This window comes from Hylobates moloch, unplaced genomic scaffold, assembly GCF_009828535.3.
Source record: "Hylobates moloch isolate HMO894 unplaced genomic scaffold, HMol_V3 SCAFFOLD_7, whole genome shotgun sequence".
Taxonomy (NCBI): domain Eukaryota; kingdom Metazoa; phylum Chordata; class Mammalia; order Primates; family Hylobatidae; genus Hylobates; species Hylobates moloch.
Window position 1 is genome coordinate 43,973,711 of NW_026652282.1, and position 10,083 is coordinate 43,983,793.

Genomic DNA, 10,083 nt, shown 5'->3' on the forward strand with positions numbered 1-10,083 from the left:
TTAAAAAAGCCTATTTTCATACAATGTGGTTCAGGACATGCTACCCCAAAATATGGCACATTAGCATATTAAATATTTTAAGATAGACGAATTTCAGAAATCCACAGAACCAGGAAGTTCACACTGACCTCCCCCACACTCCTGCTCTTCTCTCCTGAAGCAAGGCATAAAACCTAGCAAGGACTATCTTTAGTAAAACGGGGTTTCACCATGTTAGCCAGGTTGGTCTCGATCTCCTGACCTTGCGATCCACCCGCCTTGGCCTCCCAAAGTGCTGGGATTACAGGTGTAAGCCACCACGCCTGGCCAGTTCTTTTTTAAATGGTTGGTAAAATTCAGCAATGAAGCCATTGGATCCTGGCCTTTTCTTTGCTGGGAGACTTTTTATTACAGCTTTGATCTCATTACTTGCTATTGGTCTGTTCAGGTTTTGCATTTCTTCATGGTTCAAGTTGAGTAGGTTGTGTGTATTTTTATCAATTTTTTCTAGGTTTTCCAATTTATTGGCATATAGTTGCTCATAGTAGCTTCTAATGATTAGAATTTCTGTGGTATCATTTGTAATGGCTCCCTTTTCATCTCTGATTTTATTTATATGGGTCTTCTCTCTTTTTCTTAGTTGGTCTGATTAAAGTTTTGTTGATTTCATTTATCTTTTCAGAAAACCAGCTTTTAGTTTTGTTGATCTTTCATATTGTTCTTTTCATTTTAAGTTCATTTATTTCTGCTTGATCTTTCTCATTTCTTCTACTAATTTTGGATTGGTTTGCTACTGCTTTTCTAGTTCTTTAAGATATAAAATTAGGTTGTTTGTTTGAAGATTTTCTACTTTTTCGATGTAGTTTCTTATTGTTAAAACTTTCCTCTCAGTCCTGCTTTCACTGTATCCCGTAAGTTTTGGTATGTTGTGTTTCTGTTTTCATTTGTTTCAAGAACTTTTTTCAATTTTCTTCTTAATTTCTTCACTGACCTGCTGGTTTTTTTGGGAGCATATCGTTTAACTTCCATGTGCTTATATAGTTTCAAAATTCTTCTTGTTATTGATTTCCAGTTTTAGCTCCTTTTTGTGTTATTTGCTTCTTTTGTCTTGCTGCTTTTAGGATCCTTTCTTTATTCTTGACCTTTGGGAGTTTGATTATTAAATGCCTCGAAATAGTCTTCTTTGGGTTAAATTGGCTTGGTGTTTTATAATCTTCTTGTACTTAAATATTGATATCTTTCTCTAGGTTTGGTAAGTGATCTGTTATTATCCCTTTGAATAAACTTTCTACCCAAATCTCTCTCTCTCTACGTCCTTTTTAGGCCAATAATTCAGATTAGCCCTTTTGAGGCTATTTTCTAGATCTTCTAGGTGTGCTTCATTCTCTTTTATTCTTTTTTCTTTTGTCTTCTCTGTGTTTTTCTTTTATTTCCTTTCCTTTTTTAGATGGAGTCTTCATTCTGTTGCCCAGGCTGGAGTGCAGTGGCACAATCTTGGTTCACTGCAACCTCCACCTCCTGGGTTCATGTGATTCTCCTGCCTCAGCCTCTGGAGTAGCTGGAATTACAGGTGCCCTGCCACCACATCCAGCTAAATTTTTTTTGTATACTTAGTAGAGTTGGGATTTCACCATATTGGCCAGGCTGGTCTTGAGCCCCTGACCTCAAGTGATCTGCCTGCCTTGGCTTCCCAAAGTGCTGGGATTATAGGCATGAGCCACTGCGCCCAGCCTGACTGTGTATTTTCAATTAGCCTGTCTTCAAGCTCACTAATTCTTTCTGCTGCTTGATCAAGTCTGCTGTTAAGAGACTGAAGCATTCTTCAGTATGTTGATTGCGTTTTTTTTCAGCTCCAGAATTTCTTCTTGATTCTTTTAAATTATTTCAATGTCTTTGTAAATTTATTAGATAGAATTCTGAATTCCTTCTGTTACCTTGAATTTCTTTGAGTTTCCTCAACACAGCTATTTTGAATTCTCTGTTTGAAAGGTCAGATATCTGTTTCTCCAGGATTGGTCCCTGATGCCTTATTTAGTTCACTTGTTGAGGTCATGTTTTCTTGGATAGCCTTGATACTTGTTGATGTTCGTCAGTATCTGGGAGTTGAAGAATTAGGTATTTATTGTAGTCTTTGCAGTCTGGGCTTCTTTATACCTGTCCTTCTTGGGAAGGTTTTTCAAGTATTTGAAGGGACTTGAATATTGTGGTCTAAGTCTCTGGTCACTGCAACCATAGCTGCATTTGTGGTCCCCTAAGCCCAGTAATGCTGTGGCTTTTGAAGACTCACAGAGGTACCATCTTGGTGCTCTTGAGTAAGATTTGGTAGAATTATTTGCACTACATGGCAGAGACTCTTGTTCTCTTCCCTTCCTTTCTCTCAAATAAATGGAGTCTCTCTGTCTGTGCTGAGCTGTCTGGAGCTGGGAGAAGGGTAACACAAGCATCTCTGTTGAGAGACAGGAATAGCTGGATTTCCTAGGCCGACTAAGAATCCCTAAGCCTAGCTGGGAAGGTGACTGCATCCACCTTTAAACATGGGGCTTGCAACATAGCTCACATCTGACCAATCAGGTAGTAAAGAGAGCTCACTAAAATGTGAATTAGGCAAAAACAGGAGGTAAAGAAATAGCCAATCATCTATCACCTGAGAGCACAGGAGGAGGGACAATGATCGGGATATAAACTCAGAGATTCAAGCTGGCAACGGCAACCCCCTTTGGGTCCCCTCCCATTTTATGGGAACTCTGTTTTCACTTTATTAAATCTTGCAACTGCACACTCTTCTGGTCTGTGTTTGTTATGGCTCGAGCTGAGCTTTCGCTCGCTGTCCACCACTGTGTTTGCCACCGTCGCAGACCCACCACTGACTTCCACCCCTCTGGATCTGGCAGGGTGTCCACTGCACTTCTGATCCAGTGAGGCAGCTCCCATTGCCACTCCCAATTGGGCTGGAGGCTCGCCATTGTTCCTGCGTGGGCTAAGTGCTCAGGGTTCGTCCTAACTGAGCTGAATGGAGCTATAACACTCACCACATGGCCCAAGATTCCATTCCTTGGAATCTGTGAGGCCAAGAACCCCAGGTCAAAGAACAAGAGGCTTGTCGCCACCATCTTGGGAGCTCTAAGAACAAGGACCCCCCTCCCCCCCGGTAACACTGTGGCTACCACCACTGGGACAGCATTGGGTCAGACCCAAAGCCAGCATAGCACTGGGTCTTGTGCAAGGCCCATAGTGACCACTTCCTGGTTACCACCTATGTTCAACCTAGGCCCAAGGGCTCTACAATCAGCAGGTGGTGAATCCAGCCACGCTTGTGTCTTTTCCTTCAGGGTGGTGAGTTCCCTCTAGCCTTGGGTGGGCCAGAAGATGCCATCTGGGAGCCAAGGACTGGAATTTGGAAACTTAAGAATATACTTAGTGCTCTATCCTACTGTGGCTGAGCTGGCACCCAAGCTGCCAGACAAAAATAAATGGGACTTAATTAAACAAAAGCTTCTGCCTAGCAAAAGAAATAATTAGCAGAGTAAACAGACAACCCACAGAGTGGGAGAAAATATTCACAAACTATGCATCCAACAAAGAATTAATACCCAGAATCTTTATGGGACTCAAACAGATTGGCAAAATAATAATAATAATCCCATAAAAAAGTGGGCAAAGGAAATGAATAGAAAATTCTCAAAAGAGGATATACAAACAGCCAACAAACATATGGAAAAAAATGCTCAACATCACTAATTATCAGGGAAATGCAAATTAAAAACACAATGAGATACCACCTTATTGCTACAAGAATGGCCATAATTAAAAAGTCAAAAAACAATAGGTGCTGGTGTGGATGTGGAGAAGAGAACACTTTTACACTGCTGGTGGGAATGTAAACTAGTACAACCAATGGGAAAACAGTATGGAGATTCCTTAAAGAACTAAAAATAGAACTAACATTTAATCCAGCAATCCCGCCACTGGGTATCTACCCAAAGGAAAAGAAGTCATTATATGAAAAAGACACACACATGCATGTTTATAGAAGCACAATTCACAGTTGCAAAAATATGGAACCAACTTAAGTGCCCATCAACCAACAAGTAGATAAAGAAAATGTGGCATATAGAATCATACTCAGACATAAAAAGGGATGAAATAGTGTCTTTGGCAGCAACTTGAATGGAGGCCATTATTCTAAGTGAAGTAACTCAAGAATGGAAAACCAAATATCATATGTTCTTACTTATAAGTAGGAACTAAGCTATGAGGACACAAAGGCATAGGAATGATATAATGGACATTGGGGACTGGGTTGGGGGGCAGGTGGGGAGGGCACGAGGGATAAAAGACTACATGTTGGGCACACTGCTTGTGTGACAGGTGCATCAAAATCTCAGAACTCACCACTAAAGAACTTTTCCATGTAACCGAAAACCACCTGTACCCCAAAAACTTTTTTAAAAAACCCCAACAGAGCATTTCTGTGTTGGTCAGTTCTTGCATTGTTATAAAGAAATACCGGAGACTGGGTAATTTATAAAGAAAAGAGGTTTAATTGGCTTATGTTTCCACAGGCTGTAAAGAAAGCGTGATAGCTTCTGGGGAGTCTCAGGAAACTTATAATCATGGCAGAAGGCAAAAGAGAAGCAGGCACGTCTTACATGACTAGAGCAGGAGGACGAGACAGAGAAGGGGGAGGTGCTACACACTTTTAAACAACCACCTCTCATAAGAACTCACTAACTATCATAAGAACAGCAAGGGGAAAATCTGCCCCCATGATCCAATCCCCTCCCACCAGTCCCCTTCTACAACATTGGGGATTACAATTCCACATGAGATTTGGGCAGGGACACAGATCCAAATCATATCAATTTTCAACTGAAACAAAAAGACTGTCTTTCCTACCCTCTTCAGTGCCTCTTTCCAAGATATGATGTTAAAACCAGGCACTGTGATCACTCATCTTATTTTTGGTTCTTATGAAGGTCCTTTTTTGTGTGTGGATAGTTGTTCAATTTGGTGTTCCTACAGGATGGACAATAATTGGAAGCTTCTACTCAGCCATCTTGCCCTACCTCCCCTCCTTAAGGGCTGTTTTTGAGCACCTGCTTGCCAGTCCTTGTATGAGGCATTGGGGTTAGAGTTGTGAATGAGACTAAAATGGTCCCTGTCCTTCATAGTCCTTACAGTCTAGACTCCAGACAAATAAAAGCCTGGGCCTCCGTTCAGGCCATCTCTATGGGCAGGTGCTGTGTGTTGAGATACAAACATGAATGAAAGCTTTTCCTAGCCTTTTAGGAGCTTCCCCTGTAGGGAGGTGATAAAGAGTCTCTCTCCTTGACCAAACTCTACTCAGGCTACTTTGAATTTTCTTCTCATTGAGGCCCTGACTGTTAGGCTTCTGTGTTTGTCTCTGCATAGTCTAATTTTGTCCAGGATCATGGTAAGTAAATTTAGCCAGAATTACCCATTCTTGATATCCAATCATCCTTGCTATCTGATCGGGTTCCTCATTCTCCACCATCCCCCAGGCGGTGTCTGATCCCCCTGGCCTGTCTTCAGCAAGAATCCTGTTAGGTCGGTTTAATCAGAATCTTCCCTTACCCTTGATATCTCCTTTTAGTAAGTTTTCATTTACTGGCCCCCCACGCCACCCCTTGGGTACAAATTCTGACTTTTCCTTGTTGTATTCAGAGTTACATCCAACCCCTCTCCCCTACTGCAAAACTCCATTGTAGTGGTCCCCCTGGATAAAGTCTGTCTTACAATCTTTAACAAGTGTCATGAATAATTTTTTGTTTAACAGGAGGCAGACCCAGACTGACAGATGGTTTTATTATATTAGGATAACATATTAAAGAAATATATAAGAAACAGATATATATATCTATATCTAGATATAGATATACATAATTTTTAGACCCAACTCATAAAGGAGGTGATGCTTAAGACTGATAAGTGGAAAAGTAAAAAAAGAATGGAAAGCATATTCTAAAGGGCAAGTCATAAAAATACTTGGAGGAAAGAAACAGCGGAGTGTGTGGGGAGAAATATAAAAACTCCAGGATAATCATTAAAATAAATCACACAGCAGGAATTGTCTGGAGATGGTACTGAGAAGCAGGGAATGCAAAGCCCTGGCAGTTCTTGTGTGCCAGGCTTAGGCTTTCACTTGTAGGCAATGAAGAGTTCTCATCACAGGAGTGACCAGGTTCCAGGTCAGCATGGTGGATGAGTTATTCTGGCTATACTGTTGTCGACAAAAAGAGTCAAACTCTGTAAAATATTTGAAGGGATTTATTCCGAGCCAAATATGAGTGACCATGGCCCATGACACAGCCCTCAGGAGGTCCTGAGAACATGTGCCCAAGGTGGTCGGGGTGCAGCTTGGTTTTATACATTTTAGGGAGGCATGAGACAGCAATCAAATACATTTAAGAAATACACTGGTTTGGTCCAGAAAGGCAGGACAACTCAAAGTAGAGGGGCTTCCAGGCTATGGGTAAATTTAAGCATTTTCTAGTTGACAATTGGTTGAGTTTGTCTAAAGACCTGGGATCTATAGAAAGGAAATGTTCAGGTTAAGATAAAAGATTGTGGAGACCAAGGTTCTTTTGAAGTTTTATTGAGGCTGCCCTTAGAGACAACAGATGACAAAATTTTCCTATTCAGATCTTTAAAAGGTGCTAAACTTTTAGTTAATCTCTTCAGGATTGGGAGGGCCCAGAAGAAAAAGAGCTAGCTATGTTAATAGAGATTCTTTGCAGATGCAAATTTTCCGCCACAAAGGACAGCTTTGCAGGGCCATTTCAAGACATGGAGAAGAAACGTTTTGTGGTAAAATTTTGTATTTTCTTCCTTGTCTCATAATGTTATGCCAGAGTCAGGTTGGAAAGTAAGTCATGATATGTAGGGTTAAATAAAACCCATCTGATGAGAATTTATGGTTTGTAGGGCACGACTCCCCAGGGCCCTTAGATAGGAATTTGGGCAAGATAAAAAATCAGAGCTTAGTCCTCACTGTGCAGGAGGAATTTAAAGGAAATGTGTTGGTTATCCTTTCTGAACTTCCCCAGACCAATTTTCTGCTCTTTCTTTGCCTTGCTCCCTGCCCAAAAGGCTAACCCCCTAACAGGCTGCATCATGTGGGCTTTCAGATTTCTGGTTGTCTACGGTTGTATAACAAACCACCTCAAACTTAATGACATAAAACAACATAACTGAAACTGCCTTTGCAAAATTACGACTGAGACAATGAAACAGATTTAACTTAACTGACTCCATCTAGCTTCTAACCTCCAAGCCGTCCTTGTTCATTCCTAGGTGTAGGCAGAACTAACTTTGGGAGGAACTTGTTTATAGTTTATAGCTTAAACAAAGACAGTAACAGCCCTTTCCCAAAGCAGACCTCCTTCTTGCCTGGGGACTAGATTGCCTCTGTAGGACTAACATTAGCCACAAGATTATAAATTATGGTTTAGGAGTCATGCAGCTGGAGGCTACAAGATTCTGACCGTCCCTAAACTGCTCCTAAGATCAGTGCTGGAGATATTTTGTAGACCCTGCACTTGATGGATCAGCTGGTGCCACCCAGATCAATAAACTGGCTCATCTGATCTTGTGGCCCCCACCCAGGAACTGACTGAACACAAGAAGACAACTTCAATTCCCTATGATTTCATCTCTGACCAATCAGCACTCCTGGCTCACTGGCTTCCCCCCACCCACCAAGTTGTCCTTAAAAACTCTGCTCCCTGAATGCTTGGAGAGACTGATTTGGGTAATAATAAAACTATGGTCTGCCGCACAGCTGGCTCTGCATGAATTACTCTTTCTCTATTGCAATTCCCTTGTCTTGGTGAATCAGCTCTGTCTAGGCAGTGGGCTAGGTGAACCCCTTGGGCAGTTACATAACCATTTATTATTATGATCTCTCACAGATCTGGGGGTTGACTGAGCTTAGCTAGGCAGTTCTCAGTTGAGAGTCTCTCATGAGGTTACAGTCAGACAGCAGCTGGAGCTGGCATCATCCTGAAGGTATTCTCACTCACTTGTCTGGTGTTTAATGCTGGCTGTCAGCAGTCACCTGAAGGATACTAGAATATGCCACCCCAAAATATGCCTCTTTGGCACATGAATTATTTTGAGCTAAAGGCCATTGAGAACTAACAGATGCAAGAAAATCTCTAGAAATGGCACAAGTTTTTCTTTTGTAAAGGCAATTTACATTTATAAGGGAAGTTTCTATTTGTGAAAGGTGCCTCCCTCTTCCATACCAGGAAGAGGAGGATTCTTAACTCTTATCAATGGAGAATGTAGACTTAAATCTACATTACTAACCTTACTGAACAATCCTTGTTTACTCTACTTTTCCTGGTCATCTTTCCATAACTTGCCTCCCTTGCCCAGAAGCCCCAAACCCCTTTTCCTTTGTTTTAGCCTAAGATGGTATATAAATCCAGGTTCTAACCACCAGTTTGGGTTACTCATTGCTAGGTAGTCCCATGTGTACATGTGCAATGCATATGTTAATAAAAACTTCTATTTGTTTTTCTCTTGTCAGTCTATTATTGACAAATGTAATTTATAGGGCCCCATCTGGAGAACCTAAGATGCATAGAGGAAAAGATTATTTTTCTCCCCTACAGACCTCTGCAGGGGCTTTTGGCCAGAATACTTACTTACACATGTCCTCTCCAAGTGGCTTAGGCTTCCTCATGGCTGTGTTCCAAAGGCAAGCATCCCAAAAGTGAGAGCCAAGCAGAAGCTGTATTGTCTTTTATGGATTAACCTCAAAATTCATGTAGCATTACTTCCACTACATTCTATTTGTTAGAGATGAGTCCTTAATTCTGGCCTATATTTAAGTGGGGGAGAATTAGACTGCACCCCTTGATGAAAGCAATGTAAAAGAATTTGAAGACATGTTTTAAAACCACTATTCCTCTAATTTCAGGTTGAATTTGGACAATGTGTGTGTGTGGTGAGGGGAAGGGTGGGGTGGGAGGAAGTGGGCCCCAGCAAATCAGAGTGTGGTTAGAAAGAAATTTTGTGGATATTTATCCATCCCTCCCTCCTTCCCTGCCTGGCTGTGGTTCCATCAGTGGCTGTAGTTCCTTATAGCCCACGGCTCCCATCTGGTGGCCCCTCTTCTACTGTTCCAGTTGTGATCCCTGGGTTCTACTAATACAACTTCCTCCCCTTGCTCCTCACATCTAGGGATGGTAATGGCTTCTTCATGTTGCTATTCCCCAAGTGTCTTATCATCGGTTTCTTTAACTCTGCCAAAACCTTTGGGAATGGCTCATTAATTCAGCTCTTTAAATTTGAACACATTAACCATCTTTTTTTATTGCCATGAAGCTGACTAAATCAAGGGACCAAAACGGAGGCAGAGAAACTAGTTGGGGGTGAGTTGTTGTTAAAGAAGACAGAACCTTTGCTAACCCAAACTCACTATGTCAAAGCGAAAGTTAAGCTTGGGAACTGAGTCACACAATACTGCCTCCTTCTCACTCTGTCACCCAGGCTGGAGTGCAGTGATGAGACCTCGGCTCACTGAAACCTCTGCCTCCCAGGTTTAAGTGATTCTCCTGCCTCAGCCTCCCAAGTAGCTGGGACTACAGCTGGGACTACATGTGCATGCCACCATGCTTGGCTAATTTTTTTGTGTTCTTATTAGAGACAGGGTTTCACTATGTTGGCCAGGATGGTCTTGAAGCCCTGACCTCAGGTGATCTTCCCACTTCAGCCTCCCACAGTGTTGAGATTACAGGCGTGAGCCACCGCACCCGGCCAATACTGCTTTCCTTTTGTTCCCAAACAGATAGCTGTAATTTTACAATCCTGTGTCATAGTGTAACTGCCCAGTGGGTTCACCTTGCCTGCTGCCTAGACAGAACCGATTTATCAAGAGAGGGGAATTGCAATAAAGAAAAAGTAATTCACACAGAGCTGGCTGTACGGGAGATTGGAGTTTTATTATTACTCGAATCAGTCTCCCCAAACATTTGGGGAGCAGAGGTGTTTTTTTTTTTCTTTTGAGACGGGATCTCTATCACCCAGGCTGGAGTGCAGTGGCACAATCTCGGCTCACTTCAACCTCCGCCTCCT

At 42.0% G+C, this 10,083-nt stretch overlaps 1 protein-coding gene across 1 annotated transcript in view; it reads left to right on the plus strand.

The window, feature by feature from the left end:
* LOC116811289 (G antigen 10-like) overlaps positions 1-10,083 on the plus strand; it is a 33,550-nt gene that overhangs the window by 14,229 nt on the left and 9,238 nt on the right. The gene's annotated exons all lie outside the window — the stretch shown is intronic.